This window comes from Petaurus breviceps, unplaced genomic scaffold (assembly GCF_028583685.1).
Source record: "Petaurus breviceps papuanus isolate PSGF00001 unplaced genomic scaffold, PetGlider_PUasm1.0 208, whole genome shotgun sequence".
Taxonomy (NCBI): domain Eukaryota; kingdom Metazoa; phylum Chordata; class Mammalia; order Diprotodontia; family Petauridae; genus Petaurus; species Petaurus breviceps.
Window position 1 is genome coordinate 29943731 of NW_027185852.1, and position 24728 is coordinate 29968458.

The window sequence follows — 24728 nt, forward strand, 5'->3', positions numbered from 1 at the left end:
TGAGGCCCACAAGGAGAAGTTATCTAGCTGGGCTGCATTTCAAGCCAAGGCCTTCTGACTTTGAATCAAGTGTTCTTTCCATTATACCTCACTGTTGTCTCTGTGCTGTTTCTGTGACAAAGATGATACCTCCGAATGACTAAGTAGTGGAAAGGGTTCTGGCCTTGTAGTCAGGGGAGACTTGGGTTAAGATCTTGCTCTGTATAATCAGTAGCTATGTGACCATGTGCAAGTAAATTAACTTGACTTCTTGCTTCAGATCTCCCCTATTCCAGTCTAACCTCTGCTCCATTGCTGAAGTCATTTTTTAGAGCCTAGATCGGCTTGTTACCCCCTGTTCAGTGGGTTCTAGTGGTGCCCTGCTGTTTCCAAGATCACATACAACATTATCTATTTGGTATTGAAAGTTCTTCACAGTCTGGCCTTTTCTTGCCTTTCTAGTCATTTTAGACACTGCTCCCCTGCAGGCTCTCTGTGGTCCAGTTACCCCAGCCTATTAGCTTTTCCTGACATGTGACCCTCCATCTCCCTTTCCTGGGCCTCTGTACTGGCTGTATCTGCCATGCCTTGATGCTTTTTCCCTTCTCACCTCTCTGTCTCTTGCTTTCCATGGCTCCCTGCAAGATTCAGCTCCAAGTCTGCCTTCTGCTTGAGGCCTTTTCTCTGCCTTCCCCATCCTCTTTTCTCAGGTACCACCACCTTTCCCTCTTGGGTTACTTTCCATCTACTCCGTATGTATCTTATGTGTACCTAGTTATTTACATGTTGTCTCCCTAATTAGTATGTGCTCTCCTTGAAGACAGGAACCTGTTTATGCTGTTCTTTTTAACTCCTTTGTATCCATAGCACTTAGCACAGTGCCTGACACCTACTTAATCAATACTTGCTGACTGACTGACTGACTGACTGACAGATAGCCTGATACTGTGTGGCTAGGAGTCACAGAATATTAGTCTCTGAAGAACTGAGAATGAAATCACCCAAATATCACCTGAAAGATGCATGATGGGCTTGAGAAGGCCACAATACCTTGCAAACAAGGAATCATGAAAGAGAATTGGCATAAAAGATGTCACCAGAGAAATGAGTGAAAAATCCTAATTCTGATATTGGCCATGCAGGGAAAGTGAAGAATAGTCAGTAGATAATCGGGATGCCCCATTGATGTTTTAAAAGAAAGTAGGTGAAGCCCTCAGCACATTGGATGGGCCTCATAGTGCATCCTTGTAGTATTAAAAGAAGGTGGGGAAGCCCCACCCTTCTGTGCCACCATCTGGGAGTCCATAGACGAGAATTTCCCAGGTGTCATAGATAGGTTATCATCTGAATCATTGGTCGGAATTTCCACATCAGGGTCATATTTTCACTTGAGTATTTTGGAGTTGATTAACAGCTGACATTTTTCTAAAGCATTTAAGGCATGCAAAGTGCTGTCTGGGTACTATCTCATTTGAGCTTTATAGAAATCCTGTGAGGAGGGGACTCTAGGGATTAATTCCATTTTATACAAGAGAGAATAAGGCTCAGTGAGGTTAAATGACTAGTCTATAGTTAGTCAATCAAGAAGCAATTATTATATGCTTATTGTGTGCTAGGCACTATTAAATGGGGAAATTGGGATGTAGTTTGAATTCCAGTCTTCCTAACTAGCACTTATCTACAAATCCATGCTGGTCCAGAGATATGGGAGGGATTGTTGTGAAATAGCTCAAAGAGTAGCCCCAAAGAGAGCTGCAGCTGCTTCTTCTGCAAACACACAGATTTTCTATTCAGGATGGCAGGGATGGAAATCCTCTACATTGGCAGTGTAAGAAGGTAAAAGAACTGCACCGGGCTTGAGTCAGTCTGCCAGCTTGTGGCTTCTGCATTGCCTTTTTACCAAGGCATCCACCATAGTGAAAGTTGATTCCCTGGGTAAAGTAACAAAACACATCAATTATTTGTAATGGACAACAGCCAACTGCAGATTCCAGTTTCCCAGATGTTATGTAATGTTCTCTGCTGCTGTTGTCTCCCCTGTTCTTGAGTAGTATCACCTTAGTTTTGTTTATTAAGTGTTGGAAGGAACTTCAAGATCATCTCGTTCAACCCCCTCATTTTACCAAGGACAAAACTATGGCCCATAAAGGTCAAGGGCACTTGCTAAGGGTACACAGTGAGTGCCCTTAATTCAAATCCAGAATATTTCCCAGTGTTCCACATTGGAGGGAATATCCACACTGGTGAGCTTTGACACTCACTGCCAAGTTGGAAAGAGGTTTCTTGAGAAGTACCCCAGATGTTTGTCCTTGGCCCTGGTTTTTTAAATGAACATTTTTAATTTTTAAATTAATTTTCAAAAAAATTAATAAGCATCTGCTCTCTTTAATCCTTTCTCTTCATCACTTCCAACCCCTGCCCTGAAAAAAAAAAATACCGGCAAAAAATAATGTGTCGCTACATTGGCCATGTCCTGACTGCTCTGCACATCATTTTTCTGTCAGGAGCATGCTTAATCATTGTTCTGTAATTTGGTGATCATTGTGTTAACCAGCATTTTTAAGTATTTTAAAATTGTTTTTCAGTATTGTTACAAATTGTTCTGGTTATGCTTACTTTACTCAGCAGTTCAAAGTGAGGTTCAAGTGATACCTAGTTCCATGATCCTTTCCATGTTTGTAAAGACTTCTTCTTATGCCCCCAGTTATTCAGATGTCTTCCCCCTCTTCTCCTTTTCTTTCCTAGTGTATCCTTTCTTTCTCTCCCTTTTGTTTCTCCTAGTAAGATCATCACAACACAACAAAAATCACTCATGGGCCCTTTTTTAGCTCATTCTATGACCCTTACTGACAACACTGTTTTGAAAGGAAACTTGTACCTATCACCACTACCCCCTGCCACATTAAAATGCAAATACTTCATCCTTATAAAGTCTTTTTTTATTACTTGTATTTACCCTTTTATGTCTTTATTCTTGTGTTTGTATTTTGAAGTTTCTACAAGCTCGGGCCTTTTCATCAGGAATGCTTAGAAGTTATCTGTTTCATCAAAGGTCTATTTCTACACACAGTTTTGCTGAGTAAATTACTCTTCGTTTTAAGTCTGTATCTTTTGCCTTTTGGAATTTTGCATTATGTGCTCTTCTCTATAGTGGTAGCTGCTAAATCCTGTGTAATCTTGACTGTGGATGTATTTGTGGATGGCAGTGAAGCAGCCAGTAGATTTAGATATGTGAGAGAATTGGAAGGATAGAGAGGATGATCTGCTGGAGAAGATGGGATAGAATGGGATCCCTTGTGCATATAGAGGGCTTGCCTGGCAAAGAGAAAGGCCACCTCTTCATGGGAGGCAGGGGTGCTGTTGGCAAAAGGCATCTGAGTAATGTGAGATTAGGAGAGGAGAAGAGGGAGCTCTCAGTGAATGGCCTCAGTTTTTTCAGTGAAATATGAGGAAAAGTTCTCAGCCCAAGGTGGGGGGGAAGGGAGCCAAGGGAATTTTAATGAGAGATCAGAAGGTTTGGAAAAAAACCCTCTGCTGGGTGGGACAGTGAATGAGTTGGAGAGGTGTGAAAGGATTGCCTTGTAATAGTGAAGGCCCAGTTGAGGTTATAGAACATAAATTTGTAGTCACACTGGTCAGCATGGTTTTATGATTTTCTCCAGCTTCATTTAGCAACATGTGAGTAGGAGTGCAGAAAGTGAATGGTGGGAGTAATCTAAGGCTGAAACTTAGCAGGGCAAGATCTTTGGTAGGATAAATGCCTCTCAAGGGACTTGAGAAAAGAGGACAGAGTAGTGTTTAACTGGTTCACCAAGGGGTCATGATGGGGAAGGCAGGAGAGTAATCACTGCAGGGAAAATGGCTTGGGAAAGAACTGAGGAGTTGGGGGATTGGAGGTCACATCGAAAATAAAGGATGGGGTAGGAGTCTGAGGTAGGAAGAACTATATGGTGGTTTGACTCTTATCCGCACGGCGCACGTGGATCTTTGAGTCCTGTTCGCTGGAGCTATGGCCGACTTGGACCGCGTAATAAAGCCTAAAACAAAAAGGGCGAAGAGATTCCTTGAGAAGAGAGAGTCTAAACTCAACAAAAATGTTAAAAATGCCATGCTTATTAAAGGAGGAAATGCAAATGCAACAATTACTCAAGTACTCAGAGATATGTATGCTTTGAACCTTACAGTGTTTTATATTAAAAAAAAAAAAACATTAGGGGTGGCCAGGTGGCTCAGCGAATAAGAGCACCGGCCCCAGTGTCGGAATGACCTGGGGATCGAATCTGGGCTCAGATACTTAGCACCACACCCAGAAACAACTGGCTGTGTAACCTTGAGCAAGTTACTTAACCCCAGTTGCTTTAAAAAACAAAACAAAAAAACATTACTAGACCTTTTGAGGATCAAACATCACTGGAATTTTTTTTCAAAGAAGTCAGATTGCTCCTTATTCATGTTTGGGTCTCATAATAAGAAGCAACCAAATAATCTCATAGTGGGGCGGCCAGGTGGCTCAGCGAGTAAGAGCACCGGCCCCAGTGTCAGGATGACCTGGGGATCAAATCCGGGCTCAGATACTTAGCACCACACCCAGAAATAACTGGCTGTGTAACGTTGAGCAAGTTACTTAACCCCGATTGCTTTAAAAAAAAAATCTCATGGTAGGTCGTATGTATAATTATCACATCCTGGATATGATTGAACTAGGTATTGAGAAGTTTGTCTCACTTAAAGGTATTAAGAACAGCAAGTGCCCTGAGGGAACAAAACCCATGTTGATATTTGCTGGTGATGCTTTTGGTGTAAGTGAAGACTAGGAGATTGAAAAGTCTTCTCATTGATTTCTTCAGAGGCCCTACAGTACCAAATGTTTGTGTCGCTGGTTTAGAGTACGTCTTGCATTTCACTGCACTGGATGGGAAGATTTACTTTTGGACCTATAAATTTTTTTTTTTTAAAGCAATCGGGGTTAAGTAACTTGCTCAAGGTTACACGGCCAGTTATTTCTGGGTGTGGTGCTAGATGTATGAGCCCGGGATTCGATCTCCAGGCCATCCCGACACTGGAGCTGGTGCTCTTACTTGCTGAGCCACCTGGCCGCCCCTTGGACCTATAAATTATTGTTGAAGAAATCTGGTTGCAGAATACCACAAATTGAATTGGAAGAAATGGGACCATCACTGGATTTGATCATGAGGAGAACCTATTTGGCATCAGATGATCTTTATAGGTTATCCATGAAATTGCCTAAAGCCCTGAAGCCAAAGAAGAAGAAAAATATCTCCCATGATACTTTTGGTACAACTTATGGAAGAATTCACATGTAGAAACAAGATCTGAGTAAATTACAAACAAGGAAGATGAAGGGGTTGAAGAAAAGACCTGCAGAAAAGTTAACTTATAATCAAGAAAATAAATCTAAGAAAATTAAGAGGAGAAAAATTGATTAAATTTAGTCTATCATTGGCTATTATTATATTGTACAGGAAAGAATTGTCAGATGTAAACAATACTATATAATCTATTACATGGAAAAAAAAAAGAAAATAAAGGATGGGGTTTGGGTTACAAGGCAGAGGGAGAGATGGAATGACAAGATTATGACCACGGAAGTGAATACTTGTGAGTAATGGAAAGATGGAGAGTGTGATCATCTACTCTGTGTGACTGAAGTGGGTTGGAGGAGGAAGGATTGGGAACTGAGTTGCTTTAGGAGCAGGAAGTTAGAGTGTTTGAAGGAAGGAGTATCAGTATGAAGATCAGGAGTTGGGAGAGAGACCGGGAGCTGGTCATTGAACTGACTGCGGCCAGAAGAGTGTCCTGCAGGTCAGTCCATAAGTAGCTACCAGAATCTTGATTGGGAAATAAAATGGATTGGGCGAACTACAAAGGATAGACTGATCAGTGATGATGGTAGGGGGAGAGCTGGACGATGGTAGTGAGGATCAAAAAGTTCTCCAACCCCCCTCCCCCCATGACTATGAGTTGGTTTGTCTACTTATTCCTAAATTATGTCTCCCTGATCTGTTTGCCAAGTCATTTGTTTCTGATAAGCTGTATTTCACAGTTTCTTCTTTTTAAAATTTTTATTAATATCTTATGAAGTAATGAGCTTCTGTTTAGTCCATTCTAATTTTCAGGGTATTTATTACTTGGCTAAGGTTTTGTACCTCTTATGCCAAGTTTCTCCTCTACAGCTCTCACTTCCTTTGTAGTTCTTTACTCTATCACTCTCATTTCATCTGTAATACCATTTTACAGCTCACTTTTAAACTCTAGCATCATTTCGTCTATTAATTCTAATTGATCTTCAAGCAAGCTATTTTTCTTTGAGGCCCTGCTTGTGGGTGTTTTCTAGTTATTATTCTGAGTTTGTGTCCTGTGCATCCCTGGCCTCATAATAATTCTTTATCTTTTTGTTTGTTTGTTTAGTCTTCTTCCAGTGACTTGCAGCCTAACTCTGTGATCCATAGGGCAACAAATGTGAGAGCCTTTGGTGCCAGGTACCTTAGGGCAGGAAGGGATTCCGGCTCAGAAAAAAAAATGAAGGATTCATACCGGCCTTGCTATGAGCTCTTTTGGGTCCAAGTCTCTGATCTCTGCCCAGCTGTAAGACCTTTTCCCTGCACTGCATTCCTGGCCCCAGCACTGAGTCTAAGATCTGCTCTGGGCACCTCCTGGGGCGTTCCAGATGCTAGATCTGTGCTCCAGGCCCGAGCTGCTAGTCTAGGAGAGGCTCTGAGTCCACCATGTCCTGTGAACTGATTGAGCATTTGGTGGCCTCCTTGTTATTGGCTTAGGTCTGAGGATTCCAAAGACTGGGTTGATGGGCACTCCTACATGTCCTACTTCAGAGCCCTGGGTGCTGAGTTCATGATTCCAATACACACCTTCCCACAATTCCTACCCTGGTCACTTGCCTGTAGGTTGAATTTGTGACCTGGGGCTGAAAGACAACTCACTGTAGTTTCTCTTTTGGTCATAGTTGGAGTAGTTGTAGAGGATCTGTACTACTCCCTCCTCCTCTGCCATCCTGACCATCAGAGCTGGCCCCTGTGCTTTTTAACGTGGATGTCTTGCTTACTAAATGTTCCAGTGTCAGGAACTTGAGATAGTAAGTCAGGATTTGAGAACAGAATAAGGTATTCAAAGACATTTTGACAGACTTGAATTTTGGACCAAGTCTAATAAGATGAGATGTGATAAGGATAAGTGTACAGTTTTATCCAAGGGCTCAAAAACTCAGTTTTGAACGATGAGAAAGACTTGGTTAGATAGTAGTTGATGTGAAAAGTAACTGGAGGGTTTTAATACATGACTGCAGTATAAGCTCGGTTGGCATTGTGGCATCCAACAACGATCCTATCCTAAGAGAGACACAGTGACTAAAACGTGGGTGTATTCTGTCCTGGTCAGACCACATATGGAGTGCTCTTTTCAGTTCTGGTCACCATGTTTTAGGAGAGATATCAACTAATGTCTAAAAGAAGATGACCAGGAGAGTGAGGGGACCAGAGACCATGCCATAGGAGGACAGTTAAAGGAACCAGGGATGTTTCATCTGACAAACAAGAAGCTGATTGAGGGCATATTAACTGTCAATTCTGTTAGGCTGTCATGTGAAACAGGGTTTCCTCTAGTTATGTTTGCTTCTAGTTCTGTCCTCTGGGGTCAGTAGGTAGAAATTGAAGAGGAACTGATTGTGTTTGGAGATAAGGAGAAAAAAAGTCAATGGCATCATTACCAACCAGCAGCGATTAAGAGGGCATCAATAATTGCTAAACAATGTGTTTATTTTCTCACCTTTCCCTCTATAACCTTTGAATGCTCTCTCTCTCTCTCTCTCTGCATATGTGTGTGTACATATATACTTTTATATGTACAGTTATATTTTTATAAAAATGTTAGAAGGCTATAATAGTGAGGTATTTGCATAGAACATTTGAAGGAAGACCACATCTTCATAGTCATATAGTTGACTGAAAGGTTCAGAGAATACAGTATCCTACCATATTTATTGTTAGTTTTTAAGAAGCATTTGACTGTAGACTAAACAGCTTTAACAAGGTGCATCCTATACATAAGTTAAAGTCATACAAGATTCTCTGATATGGCAATAACTTTGTCCTTGAATCATATTATTATCCCTATCAAGTGAAACAATAAACAAGGAGACAGATATTAACCAGAGGTGTTTACTGAAGGACACTCAGAACAGACTCCAAATGTAAGAAGGATTCCTTACAAAGGGTGAGGTTCTTCAGCATCTCCTGCTTGTAGATGGCATTGGACTGACTGCTTACAGCTGTGCAATGTAGGAGCATTCAGGCATCCCAGGAATGAGACAGGTGGGGGCATGTGCCAAGTGGGTGAAAGCACCATCATTTTTTCTCCTCAGACCCCAGTAAAGACAGCTCAAGACCATGAGGCCAGGAGCCCCAGGAATAACATCACCCTCCAGGCCACCATGCCTGCTTCTAGCTCAGACCTTACAACCACCATCCAGGAAAATACACCTGTGGAGAATGGTCATTCTTCCTCTCTCCCCCCACCCCTCACTGGTGGACAAGCTCAGGAGCCTGAGCAATAGGGACAATCAGGCCTGCTCTGCTGTTGTCTCTGAAAGCAATCATCCAGGGAAGCAACTCCTGTGGGTAAGGATCCCACCATCTCTATCAGCTGCTCACAGCTGCCCCCACAGACAAGCCAGCCTTGTGGTCACATCTTGGCACCTGGAGAAAGAGGCACAGAAGGTGGCATGTGCCAGGCAGGTCAGGCTGCCACCACTGCTCTTCATACTTAGGTGGATATAGCTTAGGACCATGAGCCTAAGAGCCCTTGGAATTGTGCCCTCCCCTTCTCCAAGATCAGCAGCCCTGCTTCTGGCTGCCAGAACCATCATTCAGGGAAGTAGCCCGGGAGATGGGAGCAGACCACTTTCCCTGAAGGTGCTGCATCCTCTGCCCCCTCAGGAGTCACCATCATACAGTTCAGCCTCAGAAACAGGTAGGACTTTAAACTCCTTTGAAGTCCATGACTAGGGTGTTAATGGCACTCTGTACTCTGCACATCCAGAATCTTGTATTCAATTCACGTTTAGTAAAGGACATGGACAGACTGGGGAATATTCAGAGTAGGGAGGTGAGGATGATCAAGAGCCTGAAAGTCTTATCATATGAGGATTTGACCAAACTATGGACATTCCATGTTATTGCATTACATATCTAGAATTCAGAATGCACTGTTTCCTTATGGCCACTTTCTAGAATCCCCATGTTGCCTTCCCAGCATGGCTCAGACAGCACTTCCTATGTGAATTCTCCTTCAATCTCCCCAGCTTCTAATACTGTTGCCCCCCATCTCCTGGCATTTATTTTGTACATACTTTGTGTCTCCAGATTTTCTCCTCTCATGTAATGTGAGCTGTTTTAGGGAGGACAGTTTGTTTATGTGACTGTCTCTCCAGCCCCAGTGGAGGGTCCAGCTCATAGCAGCTACTTCATGAATGTGCATTCATTGAGGAGAAGCTGGAGAAGGGGACAGGAGAGCCATCCTGCTGTGTGTGAAAGGCTGCCCTGTGTGCTTAGCTTTGTTTTGCTTCTCCCCAGAGAGTAGCATCAGGGGCAAAGGACGGAAGCTGTAGAGAGGCAATTTCAGACCTAAGGGAATGCTTACCTTCCTTAATAATTAGAACTATTCAGAAATGGAGCTGACGGCGTCAGTGAAGACAAGGTTTCCTCTCACTAGGAGTCTTCAAGCTGAGGGCAGATGGAAGGAAGGATCTAACATATTCTTGTTCAGGAAAAGATGGCCTCTGGGATCTTAGGTCAATTTCAGAGCCAGCAAGGACTTTAGGGGACATTTAGTTCAAGGTTCTTGTTTTACAGAGGTGAAAACTGAAGGCTTAGATGATATGACTTGCTCAGAGTCACATAGGTAAAGGCAGAATTTTAACCTAGGTCTCCTGACTCCTAGCCCAGCCCTCTTTGCATCATTTTGCACAGCCTTCAGCTCCCTTTCCACTGAGATTCTTTGAACTTGGACCTGGGATTGTTTTCATTTTTTTCTCTTTGAACCCTCATAAATGAAAGCATGCTAACCCCAAATCAGTTTCCTACTGCGAGGTGTGTTCTAATCTGCCGTTTGCTTGCTTCACTGTCATCTTTCCTCTTCCTTGCATCCTATCCATAAATTTTACTTGATGGTTTTTACTCAAGGGAGGGAAATAGCAAGACTGGAAAAGTTATTTTAAAGGTTACACAAATCCAAGCACACAACACATCCTGTGTGCTGTGTATATGTGGCCTCTCTTCTTCAGGAGGAAAATCTTTTTAGCCCAGGCCAGTGTTTTGTCTTCATGTTGATTTAAGTGCCTCCGACTTTATTTGGGAAGTGCAGGAGAAACTTCATTTTAAAAATGAGATCATGTCCATAAATCCACTCAGGGCCTTGGTGGTCAGTGGCTGACTAATCTCACATTTCTGTATTTTGTCCAGTGTGCTTATTCTATGAATCAGGAAATTAGTCTTTAAAAAAATTTTTTTTTCAAATCTATGCCCCCTACCTTGAGATGATCTAGTAAGTTCATCTTTGTTGTTTTGAGAGTAGGAGGGATGGTTAGTGTAGATTGCAAATGATGCTTTTGCTTTATATGTTAGGTTCTACTTTTAAAAGTGTCTTTTCTTTGGCATGATGATGTATTGACCTTGGTTTGCAGAAGTTTATGGAGAGGTTGAGTCCCTACAAGCAACAAAGGACTTTTATAAATGCTTATTGACTTGACTTGATGAAATGGAGAAATGATGGACCAAAGGATAGCTATAAGTTGGTTTTCTGGCTGCTTCCAAGGCATAGACTCCAAAAAAGAGGACAATCTGTACCTTTAAGAGAACTCACCTTCTTTTGTGGGGGTATAAGATGTACACCAGTGAGTAAGAAACAAAACAAATGCAATGTAATTAGGGGAAGGGTGATTGGACACCTGGGGAAACCAGGATAGGCCTCCCAGGATGTAGCATAAAGGGGAGGGGAAGGCATTCTAGGCTTGGAAAGAACCTGTGCATGTAGGCAGGACATGCAGTGTCATGGAGAAGGAACAAGAAATAGGCCACTTTGGCTGGGGGGTGGGTGTGGGTGTGATTTGCCTAGAAAGATAGTTTGAAGTTAGATTGTGAAGGGTTTTTAGTTCCAGGAGTTTCCATTTTACCCTAGAGGTGGGAGGAACATTGAGACTTCTTGAGAAGAAGAAAGACATGAATAGCATTTGCTTTAGGAGCAGCAGCTTAGCAGCTGTGTAGTGGGTAGTTTATGCTCTTACTATGTGGCAGGTACTGTGCTTAACACTGGGTACACAAAGAGAGGCAGGAACATAGTTCCTTCTCTAGCATTCTAATGGGATGAGGCAACACACAGGTAACTATGTTCATATGATGTATACCTGGTGGGAATGGAAGGCAGTCTTGGAGGTGAGGCACTTGTGCATGAGTCTTGAAGGAAGCTACAGAACTGGAGACAAGCAGTACAAAGGCACAAAGATTAGAGATTCAGTGTCTTGGTTGAGGAGCATCGACAAGGCTGGCATATCTGGATTGTAGAGTACATGGAGGAAATAAAATGTAAGAAGACTGGAATGGTAGGAAGGTACCAGGGTGTGAAAGGCTTTCAATGTCCAGAGGATATTATATTTGTTTCTGAAGATAATAGGGAGCTGCTGAAATTTATTGAGGAGGGGCATATGTGATCAGACTTGTGCTTTGGGAAATTCACTTTGAGTAGAAGGTGGACTGGAGTGGGAAGAGAAGAGAGAATCTGGAGGCATGGAGACCAGTTAGACTATTGCAGAGGGTGAGGTGACGGGTAGTGTTAGTGTGGTGGGTATGTGAATGGAGAGAAGGGGATGAGTGTGAGAAATGTCAGGGGAGTAGAATCAACAAAACTTAGACCTGAAACAACAATGGACTAAACTTCACAAAACTCTTGCAGATGAATTAGTGGTTTTTGTGGGATTAAAGAAAGGGAGAGTGCATAAAAAGGGTGATGGAGGAAGAAAATAGAGGGGAATGTGTAATGTTTTCTAATTGTAAGTGGTAAACAGTGAAGGAAAAGTAACTTCTATAGACTCTTAGGAAGAAATTGGCCTACAGGAGAATGTATGAAGTTACAAAGGGAGGGATTGAAGCAGCAGGAAAGAAGAATTATGAGAACCTAGTATACAAATTTACATGTTAACAAGACAGAGAACAAAAAAGAAATAGAAAAATTCCTTCAAAAAGCTCATATAAAAACCTGAACCTAACATATGACCAAATAGAGATCTTAAATAATATAATCCCAGAAAAAGGAGATAAACCTAACTGTAGAGAAACTCCCAAAGATGGGGAAAAATCTTTCTGGTCCTGTCGGATTCACAGGAGAATTCTATTAAGCTTTTAAAGAACAGTTAGTACCAATATTATAAAAATTATTCTCAAGAAGGAAAGCACTCTACCAGCATTCTTTCAGGAGATATAGTCTCAACACTTAAGTAAGGGAAGGATAAATCACAAGGGAATTATATGCATCCATATTGAATATTGATTCAAAATTTAAAGTAAAATTCTGTTAAACAGACTACAACAATTTATCCAAAAATTGTTCTGACCAAATTGGATGTATCCCAGAATGCTGCCAGGTGGTTCAATAGATGGAGTGGAAGACTTGAATCAAAAGACCTGAGTTCAGATTAGACTTCCAACACTTATTATCTGTGTGAACCTGGCAATCCTCTTAACTTCTTTTTCCCTCCTCTGTAAAATGGGGATAAGAACAACTTCCCACAGGTGTTCAACGTGAGGATAAAATGAGATAATGTTTGTCAAGTACTTTGCAAACTATAAAGTGCTAGATAAATGCTAGCTATTATTATTATCATTCAGAAAAAAGCCTTTGACAAAGTATAGCATGCATTTATGCTAAACACCCTACAAAGTATAGATGTGGAGGAACCTTTTAAAAATATACTATATATTGGTCTAACAGTAAAAGCAAGTACCATATGTAATTTGGATTCGCTATAAGCTTTCTTAATAAGTACAGGCATAAAGCAAGGATGTACTCCCCTCACTTATATTTTATGTAGTTATAAAAATGCTAGCAATAGGGGCGGCTAGGTGGCACAGTGAATAGAGCACCGGTCCTGGAGTCAGGAGGACCTGAGTTCAAATCCGGCCTCAGACACAACACCAAAAAAAACTAGCCGTGTGACCTTGGGCAAGTCACTTAACCCTAGTTGCCCTCCAGAAAGCAAAAAAAAAAAAAGAAAGAAAGAAATGCTAGCAATAGCAATGGCAAGAGAAAGAAATTTTAGCTATATAGATAGGCAAAGGGGGGAAAAACCTGTTCTTTTTTTCTGATGACAGGATAGTTTACTTAGATCAGCAAAGACAGTCATTGAGACAATGAGCAAAGTTGAAGGCTACAAAATGAATTAGTGAAAATGAACAGCATTTCTATACAGTAATAACAAAATCCAAGAGGTAATAATAGAAAGGAAAATACCATTCAAAATGCACAAAATATTTAAGTATATATCTACCAAAACACACAAAATACTTGAAGAGATTCAATTATAAAATATTCCTAAGGGAAATTTAGAAAACCCAAAGCACCTTAAATAGCTAGAGGAATATTCATTGCTCATGCCAATCAATTGAAAAAAACAAACTACTAAAGCTGATTTACATTTTTTAATGCTATACCAAGCAGATTATCAGATAGATTCTTTATATTGACAAAGTAATAACAAAATTAACTGGAGACAAAGTAGTCTTTACCTAAGGAGAATAACAAAAATAAACCTTAATTTAGAAAGAAACTAAGATCAAGAGGCAAGTGGAAGAAAATTTGAACCCAACTTTATAACTTTAAATGTGAACGGTTTAAATAACCCAATAATATGAAAGAGAGTGACATATTGGATAAGAAAACAAAGGCACATACAGAATGAAAATGAGGGACTGGATTCATCAGATGAATCCAAAAAAGTAGGGATTACAATTGTACTATCAGACAAAGCAAAAACAAAAAAATTTACAGCATAAAAAGACATAAACAAGGAAACTATATTATGTTGAAAGGAGTCATAGGAAGCAAACCAGTATCAGTATCAAACTATATGCTCCAAATGCCTTAGCATCTACATACATAAAGGAAAAGTCAACAGAATTACAAGAAGACATAGACAATAATACAAAAACAATTAATTTCCCTCTCTCACATTAGGACAGGTTTAGCAGAATGATAAATAAAAGAGAAAATACAGAATTAAATTGCTGGAGAAACTAGAACTAAAGTACTTATGGCATCTTCTAAATGAGATTGCTTTGGAATATATGTATTTTCCAAGACTATATGGAACTTGTGCAAAAAATGACCACATATTAGGACATAGAGATATTGCAAATAATGCAGCAGTAAAAAAACCAACATGGTAAATATATTAGTTACAAATCATAGAGCAATAAAAATAGTTCAGGGAACATAAATAAATGACACAGACCCAAATTGAGGCCTAATGAAATCCTAAATAATTATTGAGTCAAAAAACAAATCATAGAAAAATATTTACGTGAAAGTTTAATGATAATGATGGAATAACATGCCAAAAATTTCTGCAACTAATGCAGTCTTTGGAAGAAAAATGATATCCCTAAAAATGTATGTTAACAGAATTTAAAAGGATTAATGAGCTAAATATCCATTTAAAAAATCAGAAAGCCATAAATAAATCAAAATTAAGCTAAAAGAGAAGGTATTTAAAGTTAGAGGAGAAATAGATAAATTGGAAACCAAAAAGACAGTAGGAATAATAAAACAAAATTGGTTCTTTGTAAAGACCAGCAAAATTGACAAATCTTTCGTTAATCAAATTAAAAATAAGAGCACACCTGGAGAGGCTTAAAAGAACTGATGCTGAGTGAGAAGAGTTAGAACCAGGAGGAATTTGTACACAATTACAGACACAACGTATGTGTGATGACCAGCTTTGATAGACTGGACTCTTCTCAACAATGCAGGGATATAAGTCAATCCCAAAAGACACATGATGGAGAGAAAAACGTGCATCCAGAGAAAGAACTAGAAAGAACTAAATTTATATCCAGGTGGAAGCAAAATACCTGATCTTTTACGTTCTCTTATTTGATTTTATGTCCTCTTTACCATTTTTCATTCCAGCTGGTACAATCCATCCTTATAACCTGACCATTGTATAATGTGAAAGTATTTACAGATCCTATACTTGATTATAAGACGCCATGGGGGGGAGGGGAAGGAGGGGGCAAAATGTGAAATTCAAGGAATTGTGGAATTGAATCCTGTAAACTAAAAGGAAACAAACAAATTAATAAATTAAAAATTGAATTAAAAAAAAATAAGAGCACAGCAAATCAAACCAATAAAGTCAGTGAATAAGGGGAAATCACAACAAAACTAAAGGAAATTTATAATACAGCACTCATTTTTAGTTTGTTTTGTGGTAGTTCTTTTTAGTTACATTATTGTAGTCATTATGTCTATTATTTTCTAGTTGTGCTTACTTCACTTTGCACCTGTTCATATGCAATGGGGAAAAACTAGAAAATTTCTTACTAAATATAAGAGTGAAGCAAATATGCCCTTCTAGAAATGACAATAAGAAAAAGAAAGGTGTAAAGATAGGCAAAAAGAAGACAAAACCATATTTGCTAATAACATGATGATTTACTTAGAAAATCCGAGGGAATCACCCAATAAACTAATTGAAACAGAAGCTTCAATAAAGTCACAGCCTATCCTATAAGCATACAAAAATTAACAGCATTTCTCTTTAATAAAAACAAAAAAATTCAGTAGTTAATAATACAAAAGGTTAATTTAAAATAAATACTCATAGTGGATAAAATATCTGGTAATCAATCTACCAAAGTGCAGTTGATACCTGTATAACTACAGTTGTAAAATGTTCCTTAAAGAAATAAAGAACAGACTAAATTACTGAAGGAATATTGTGTACTCCTGGCTGTGTCATGTGAACATCATAAAAATGGCATTACTACTAAAGCTTATTTACAAATTTACGATTGTACTAATGAACCTACCAAAGGGATACTTTATAGAACTAGAAAAAATTATAACATTCATTTTGGAGAAGTTTAAAATGTCAAAGGAAGTAATAAAAAAGGTAGGAGTGAAAGTAGAGTAAAGCACTTCTGGGCCTCAAACTGTATTATTAAGCGATAATCTTGAATACCATTTTGTACTGGTTAAAAATAGAGAACTATGTCAATAGTTTAGTTCAGTAGACTAGACAAAGAAGAATCAGAAATAATTGCACTCAATAACTCAGTGTTGATAACCCCCAAAGCATAAATTGCCTAGAAAATTACTCTTTATTTAACAAGGCTTGCTGGGAATTTTATTGGAAAGCACTCTGGCAGAAATTGGTAGACTAGCATCTTACTCCATATACTAGAATAAATCCAAAATGGATACATGACCTAAATATGAAAGATCATGTCATTTTAAAATTCAAAAAGAGGTCAGCCTCTGACACCAGCTGTAGTAGCAGTCCCAACCCATCTTTCTTTTTTTTTGCCTCAGTTACTCATCACTCAGCCTGAACCCAGCAGCTGGTGGCTTATCTGGGCAGGCATAGTTTGTGAGGGATAACAGTTGGGTGCATGCTACACTCTGGGTTTATATTGCTGCTACCAGGCACCATTGAGGTGAGATCCAATTTGGCCTTGGTATTTCTGACCCTTGAGGTGGCAGCAGTGCCCTCAGCTGCCGCCATGGTGACCAGGGACTAATCCTTCTACCTGGTCAAGAAGGCAAACTAGGCTCTGAAAGCACAGACAGCTGGCGTCCCAGCCAAGGATACGGATGAGCTGAGTAACAAGTGGACAGGTCAAACCCCTGTTCAAAGTCATGTCACTGGCAAACCACTCCATTAAAGAAATTCAGTCAGATCCTTCAGCATTCAGTCAACTTCCACCATGAAAGTTGCTCTGATATCCTCACCCCATGATCTGATCCAAACATGTGGCTCCCATGAGCACAAAGCAAAGGGACAGCAAACTGTATCAACCAGATGCTTCCCTCAAAGGAGATCAAACACTAAGAGGGAATCTTCGAGCTTTCCCAAGGAGAAAAAGGCTTAATGGAGACCTTGAAATTAGCAAAAAAAGACCTATCATGACCCCATGCTTAAACTCTTCAGAATGACAGAGCAAGAATTAAATCTTATTTTTGGGAAACTGGACTTTCTAATCCCTCTGCATGAAGATTTTAGTTAGCTTTGAGAAGTCAGGAAAAAGGACAGATCTGCCAAGCACATTGGCTCTTCCTAATGGGATGGCTGCCATGTCTTAGCTCCTACAGTTACTGCAGTAACTAAGTCACTGCCAAGGCATTGTGGGATCACAAGAAGCAGGACCAAGTGCAGGACTTCCTTTAGTGCTTTTTGGAGTCACCCTTCAGTTGGAAATTGGACCTCTCAAATTTCTCCAGTACCCCCAGAAGTGGGCTAGTGAATTACTCTCTACTCCTCAGAGATACATTGAGGCACTCAGACCAGCAACACTTGGAGAAGGCTATAAACATCATTCAGGGAGTTGTGACTGAGATCAACACCAACACTGGATAATCTGAATGCCACTTACATGGACAGGCTTATCTACCTCAAAAAAGGATGGAAGGACTTATTGATTGACAGCTTCTGGTTTCTGTGTTGCCATGGTGAACTGAAGAACAACAGGGGTATGAAGCTACATCTCTTCCTGTTTGACGAAGCGCTTATCACAGCAGGCAGCTGTGCTACCAAGTTGTCCAGCAGCCATTCAGCGTAAAGGAAGGACTGTCTTCCAGATGACCTGCAGGACAGAGAGGTGCACGTGGTGGCTCTATCCTAGGCACCTTCAACAACAGTGATCAGCTTCAGAGCCAGTCTCACTCCCTGCTGGCCAGCAACACCTTCAACAAACACCAGTAGCTTAATTGTATCCATCGAAGTAAAGACAGCTCTCAGTGCCATGGGCCAGGCTGGGATGCTGGGCCCCCAGGCACTTTCTCCACTGCCCATCCCTGTCAGTGGAGAGACCAAGCTGGAGCAAATGGACCAGTCAGGCAGTAGCATGGACATGAGTGAGGTCAGCCTTGACTCTGATGAGTACATGAAGCAGATGGACTCTTGTGGGAACTCAAAGAGATGGAAAGCAGCGTTTGATAGGAGCCTCTCTGTCCTCCCCAGATCTGCTTACCTACTCGGAACGCTTTTGGGGAAGCCCTTTTTAATACCTTCCTGGTGGTGTCTGAGACCTCGTCTTTGTCTTTCTGCCTGGGTCGCTGTAACTGCCTATCTGTAGGCTGGACCCTGCTGCAGCATCATTTTGAGTTGCTTTCCAGGAATGTCTGCATAGATGAGAATTATTTTCAATTGTCTTGCTGGGTGAAAGAAGGAATATCAGAACTTTTGAAGTTTCTTTTTTTTCTTTATTAATTTGTTTACTTTTAGATTACAAGATTCAGTTCCATAATCCCTTGAGTTTCAGATTTTCTCCCCTGCCCTCTTCCCTCTTCTCTTCTCCTCCCCTCCCCCCATGGCAGCATGCAATCAAGTATAGGATCTGCAAATACTTTCACATTATACATTAGTCAGGATTATAACGGATGGAATGAACAATGGGAAAGAGGAAACAAAAACAAACAAAAAAAAGAAAGAGAGCAGGTAGTTTGCTTCATTCTGCATTCAAACTCTGTTCTTTCTAGTTCTTTCTCTGGATATAGAAATCTCTTTCCATCATGAGTCTTTTGGGGCTTACTTATAGCCCTGCATTGCTGAGAAGAGTCCAGTCTATCAAAGTTGGTTGTCACCCATACGCTGTGTCTGTAATTGTGTACAGATTTCTCCTGGTTCCGCTCTTTTCACTCAGCATTAGTTTGTATAAGCCTCTCCAGGTAAATATGAAGTCCATCTGCTCCTCATTTCTTATAGCACAGTAGTATACCATTACATTCATATACTACAACTTGTTTAGCCATTCTCCAATTGATGGGTACCCCCTTAATTTGTTGAAGTTTCTTTAGGGCTCTTCTAGATGCCTGATACAGAAAAAGAAAGCAGAGGAGGGGGCAGTGTCTCAAGTGTCCTTTGATGGCAGGTCTTAATGACATTGAGAAACAAAGGTAGGAACAGGAAGAGTCAATGACTTGGATTAACCTCAAGTCTATACTATGGTCTTGGACCAGAGAAATGACCAGATTAGGTCACTGGGAATCCTGGGCAATGAATTTTCCAAATGAGAATAATGTAGTGAGTGTTAGGTGGGTCTTATTCTTTATGCTTTTGTACCTACTAGACAGACACACCAAGACATGATTAAATGCAGATCAAAGCATGCTATTTTCTCCTTTGTTTTTTGTTTGTTTTTTCTTTCTCATGGTTTTTCCCTTTTGTTCTGATTCTTCTTTCACAACATGACAAATGTAGAAATATGTTTAACATGATGTATAACCTATATCAGATTGCTTGCTGTTTTAGGGAGGGGTGGAGGGAGGAGAAGAAGGTAGAAGAAAAATTTGGAACTCAAAATCTTATAAAAAATGAATATTGAAAACTCTTTACATGTAATTGGAAAAAGTAAAATACTATTTACCAAAAAAAAAAAAAGCCAATTAAAAAAGAAAAAAAAAACTTTAGGATGGTGGTGATGGCTCTGTTTACATGTACAAGATAGAGAGAAAATGCTTTGGAGGGTGAATTATTCTTCCTTGATCTTTAGGATTTGAGTTGGGAATGTTGGAATTGAAATCATGAATCTATTTTCCTTCTGGGAAGTCACCCCCATCCTTTGCCTCTGCCTCAGGACTAGCTTTTTTGTGGCTTCTTACCCTGTGCTTTGACAGAAAAGTCTGTTTCCCAGATCCTGATATAATGGATTTTGAATAGGTCCCTTATCTATGGTCCACCAACCTATGGAGACCTGTCTCAAGGACTGTAGACTCTTGGCCATCATCATCATCATTATCCTCAATAAGCAGATCAGGGTGGGTTGTGAGCTGTAAGTAAATAGCTAAATATACTGAAATTGTTCTTTAGAGTATAAATATTAAGGCTGAACTATACAAAAGTATACCCATGCCAGCACTAGTAGTAACAATACTAAGTTATTGCCAAAAATGGGTAGTTGTGGTTTTTAAAAATTTTATATGTCTTACAAGTTTACAAAAAAGAAAGAAGACATGTGTCAATTTATTTTGTACATATTTCATGTGCATTAAAGAAATTTGTTGTGACAAGATAATTAGTATAAAAAAACTAAGGTATGAGTACGTTATTATTTTTAAAAGCAACAAACTATTTGGGGGAGGCTTGGTGGTGCAGTGAGTAGAGCACTGGCCCTGGAGTCAGACCTGAGTTCAAATCTGGCCTCAGACACTTAACTCGTACTAGCTCTGTGACCTTGGGCAAGTCACTTAACCCCAATTGCCCTTCCCTCCCCCTCCAAAAAGCAAAAAAAAGAAAAAGAAAATAAAAAGAAACTTAAAAAAAACTATTGTGCTGTCAGACCTATTTCTCTGTTTATAGATTTTAAATAAGGTGAATTTTTTTTCGATTAAAAGTTTAGTAAAAGTGATTTCTTAAGGAGAGTAGTGTGTTGAGTAACAGCCTACTTACTGATAAAAAGCAGGCTGGAGGAGAGACTTTTCAGAAGAGAAAGAATGAAACCATCCTTTGAGGAGACCATAGGCCTTGGGCTAGCCAAAGTGTTGGGAAAAGAGACAGCTCCAGTTTGGTCTAGGAAAAGAAAGGCATCAAAGGCTCAGGTGAAGAGGAATAGTTTTGTGTAATGGTCTTAAAACTTTTGTGGAAGTACTTAAAATAAATTAAGTGGAAAAAAAATTTTTTAGGTGCCAATCATATACCTTTCTCAGCTGGGGATAGGGAATAAATTCTTAACCAAAGAATAAATAAAGGATATAATATAGACAAATTCAATGCACATGAAATTGAAAAGCTTTTTCATGAACAAATGAATACAACTAGCATTAGATGGAAGTGGTAAGTTATTAGTGCACTAATGTTGACAGGATACAAGTTATTTAGCTAGCTGTAACTGAAATGCAAGAGGAAGATGTCATGTGGTTTGTGGAAATAGTCATTTTTCATATCCCCAGAAGCAGCATGCTGCCCTGCAGAGCAGGAAGGCCTAGATTCAAGTTACGGTTGTGAGGCTCCAATGGGGTGCTCTCTGTAGAGTGTCTTGCAAAACTGAAAGTGCCACAAAAGCATCAGGCATTTTGTGATGACAGCCTGTGTCCCAGCATAGTTTGTTTTCTCTGCGTTGATAAAGGATAATAAACTGGGAGCTACTTATTCCACTAAAGACAAAGTAGGATAAGTGGTTAACAGTTATTCAGAATCATTTAGAAAACACAGAATATTGGGCTTTGCAGCAGCCTTAAATTCATCTAATCCAAACCCCAACTGAACTATGAATTTAGTGTGGAGTTTCCAGCTCCTTAGGATTCCCTAATCCTGGTCCAGGTCACTGTCCTCTGGGCAACACAATTCCCCATCCACTGGATCTAGTCCAGGAAATCTTTGCCTTTGGCTTCAGGACTTTCTCCTTCACAACTGTTATAAACCCATAAACCCCTGGGAGCCAGGAAAGTTTGGAGTTCAGAGACATTTTGTTTTGATACCGCAGACACATCCCAATGAACTTGCAAATCCAACCCTCCCACCCCCAGCTATGCTTCCTGAAAGAGTTAAGCAAAGCCAAAACTCCATAAAAAGTCACTTTCCATCTTAATGGTTCATTGGCTAAGGAAGAATATATGCTTTGACTTTAATGGTTTGGTACCAGTATTGCCTTTGTCTTTGTTTTGTTTTGTTTTGTTTTTGGCATAATTTTATTTTTACCCTGAGCTTAAACACCAAAAAAAGAAGATTATATATGAAACCATGAGTCACATTTTCTACTGCTTGCTTTTTTTAAAGTTATGTGGTGAATTCCACACGTTACTTTCAAAACTGTATTGCTTGTCTTCTCTTCAGTGCATTTTCTCCCCTTACTCCTTCAGGCTTGTTGATATTTTAAAATTAATTAAAATTTTAAATTAAATTAATTTTTTAATTTAAAGTTTACTTTTAAAAACCAGTTGTAGCAAATAACAACTTGGCTTCTGGAAAAATGCATTTCTCTACAGCTGCTGAATAGTTCCAAAATAAATATACTTTCTCTAAACAGAAATGCTTATTCTGGGCCATAGAGTTAGTTTTGAAAATGTTTATTATAAACCTCGTATATCTCAAAATTGAGATTTCATTATTACTGTTTAGGTTTTTGTCCTGTTCTTTCTCCCTCTCCCTCCCATTCCTTACTCTCATTGTATGTGTATGTCTTTGTTGATTTTCTCTCACTCTACTATATGCTCAGTTTAAGTCCTGATACAGATGTTACTCAATGTTATTTAATAATTACTGAGGTCAGACACTCCAAGACCCTCATTATACTAACATTAAAATAATTTATGAAATTTCATAGACACTTTCAGAAGCTATATTACTTCCTGAATGGGATCATATCTAAGAAACACTAAAATGGTTTACTTGTTTGAGTCACTTTTTTTCATTCCTCAGTAGTCAGCCGGTAGACATTTATTAAGTGTGCACTATGTGCCAGGCACTGTGCTAAGTTCTCAGGATGCAAAGAAAGACAAAAGGCAGTCTGTGTTCTCAGAGTCTGATGATGGAGACAACACGCAAACAAGTACATACAGAGTGATCCTTACTCAGTAGTAGCACAGAAAGGGAGTTCTTAGCCAAACTTTATACAGGGAGGTGGAGCCAAGATGGTGGAGTAACAATAAGCACAGCTGTGTCCCCCTTGATTCAGCTCCACCACCTAGATCTAGAAAATGCTGCAGACTGAGTCCTGATTAAGAAATCTAGTAAAAATTCAGAGTCATTTCCAGCCCAAATCATCATACAGAGATGAGCAAAGAGATCTGTTGACAGTGGAGATGGGGGTCTAGCTTGGGGCATACCACATGTTTCAGCAAGCAGGTACTGAAAAAGAACCAATACTGTCTGTGCACCAGAACAAGAAGAGGTCCTAAACCCGTACAAGGAGACCCTGATATTTTGCAGGATGTGTGAACGTGTGCTACCTGGCATTTTTGTTGTTCACTACCGGATTTTGGGTCTGAGATCCAAGATAATATGAGAAAGAAACTTGCAAAGGAGTGACATTTTGGGCTGAGGAGTGGTTGTATACTAAGTGGAGAACAAGTTCAGAAGCAAATAACAGTTTTATGGTTCTGACCCTAGAAGTGGAGCAGGGTCTCAGTTCTAGCCTCTAGCCTACAGCCGAATAACCAGTACAGGAACGAAGACCAAAGAAGAATCTGTAATTTTGTTATTTTGAAGTCTGATAGTGACTGAATCCAGCAGCAGTCTACCGGAACTCTTACCAGGGGCAAGCCCACAAATGTGTTGCACAGATTTAAACACAGGTCAGGAACTTAGGGAGCTAAGACCAAGAAGACAGTGATCAGACTTTGCTCTGGATTAGACTACTTTGGGAGCTCTGAAAGCATATAGTTCCCCAGATCTCTGAGATCTTAGAGTCACACAACACTAATATTCCAAGAAAGCAACAGAAGCCTCTAAGAGGATAAAAGCTCAGCCCAGATATTCTGTTCCCTTCTTCGCTACCATCCAGATGAGCAAAGTCTGGCTCTAATAGAAAGTTCAGAATCAGAAAGTGGATGGGAAGAATGAGCAAACAAAGAAAAAAATAAAATCACACCATGATGCACTATTATGTTGACAGGGATATTAAAATCCCAAACTGAGAAGAAAAAAGTAACTACAAAACATCTATGAGCAAAGCCTCAAAAAAACCAAACAAACAAACCAAAAAGCCCTAAAAAAACAGTGCACAGCTTGCATCAAGTTCAGCTAGATTTCCTGGGGGTAGGGTAGATGAAGCCAAGATAGCAGAGACTTGAGGGAACTTTTCCAAATTCACCTACAAACAGTTTTAAAATAATGCCTCAAAATTAATTCATTTGATACTCATAACAATTCTGGAAGACAGGTGCTGTTTATCCCCATTTTACAGTTCAGGTAACTGAGTCAGACAGAGGCTAAGTGACCTAATTTATGGGTCTGATGTTGGATTTGAACTTAGGTTTTCCTGACTCCAGGCCCAGAGTTTTATCTACCATGCCACCTAGCTGCCTCCAGGATGGTGAAGATAAAAGCTCCCCAATCTGGGTTGCCAGGGTTCCAATTGTCATTCGGAAGTGAAAGGGAGCTACAGGATAGACACCTGCTGTAGAGATGGTTGGAAAGTGGCTCTTTGATGTGAACTCTGCTTCATCTCCTCTTTTGTAGCAGAAAACAAATACTTTAGGTAAGCAGATGCCTTCCTGTTCTATGACTCAGCTAATGTTTATAGTCAGAGGGTGATTGACTAAGTATTTCTGTTTTATCTTTCAAAGAATCTTCAATGATTTAAGTGCATGAATAGTGACATCTTGTTGAAAAAGGACTGTGAGGTGGTAGTTTGCACTACCAAATCAAATGTGTTGTCATAATCAAAATAGAAGCTCAATGAGCTTATACTTTCAGACTACTTTAAATCATTTGTGAAATGGTAAAGATGTGATCCATTGCTGAATAATGTTTATGAAATCCTGCTTGTTCCTTACAAATAGCCTCATCC

General features: G+C 39.8%; 1 protein-coding gene and 2 pseudogenes across 1 annotated transcript in view; all 3 read left to right on the top strand.

Moving 5' to 3' along the window:
• LOC138165398 (dual specificity testis-specific protein kinase 2-like) overlaps positions 1-24728 on the top strand; it is a 147210-nt gene that overhangs the window by 90881 nt on the left and 31601 nt on the right. The window lies entirely within an intron of this gene.
• Positions 3359-5426, top strand: LOC138165220 (ribosome production factor 2 homolog; annotated as a pseudogene).
• LOC138165125 (rho guanine nucleotide exchange factor 3-like) lies at positions 16785-18356 on the top strand (annotated as a pseudogene).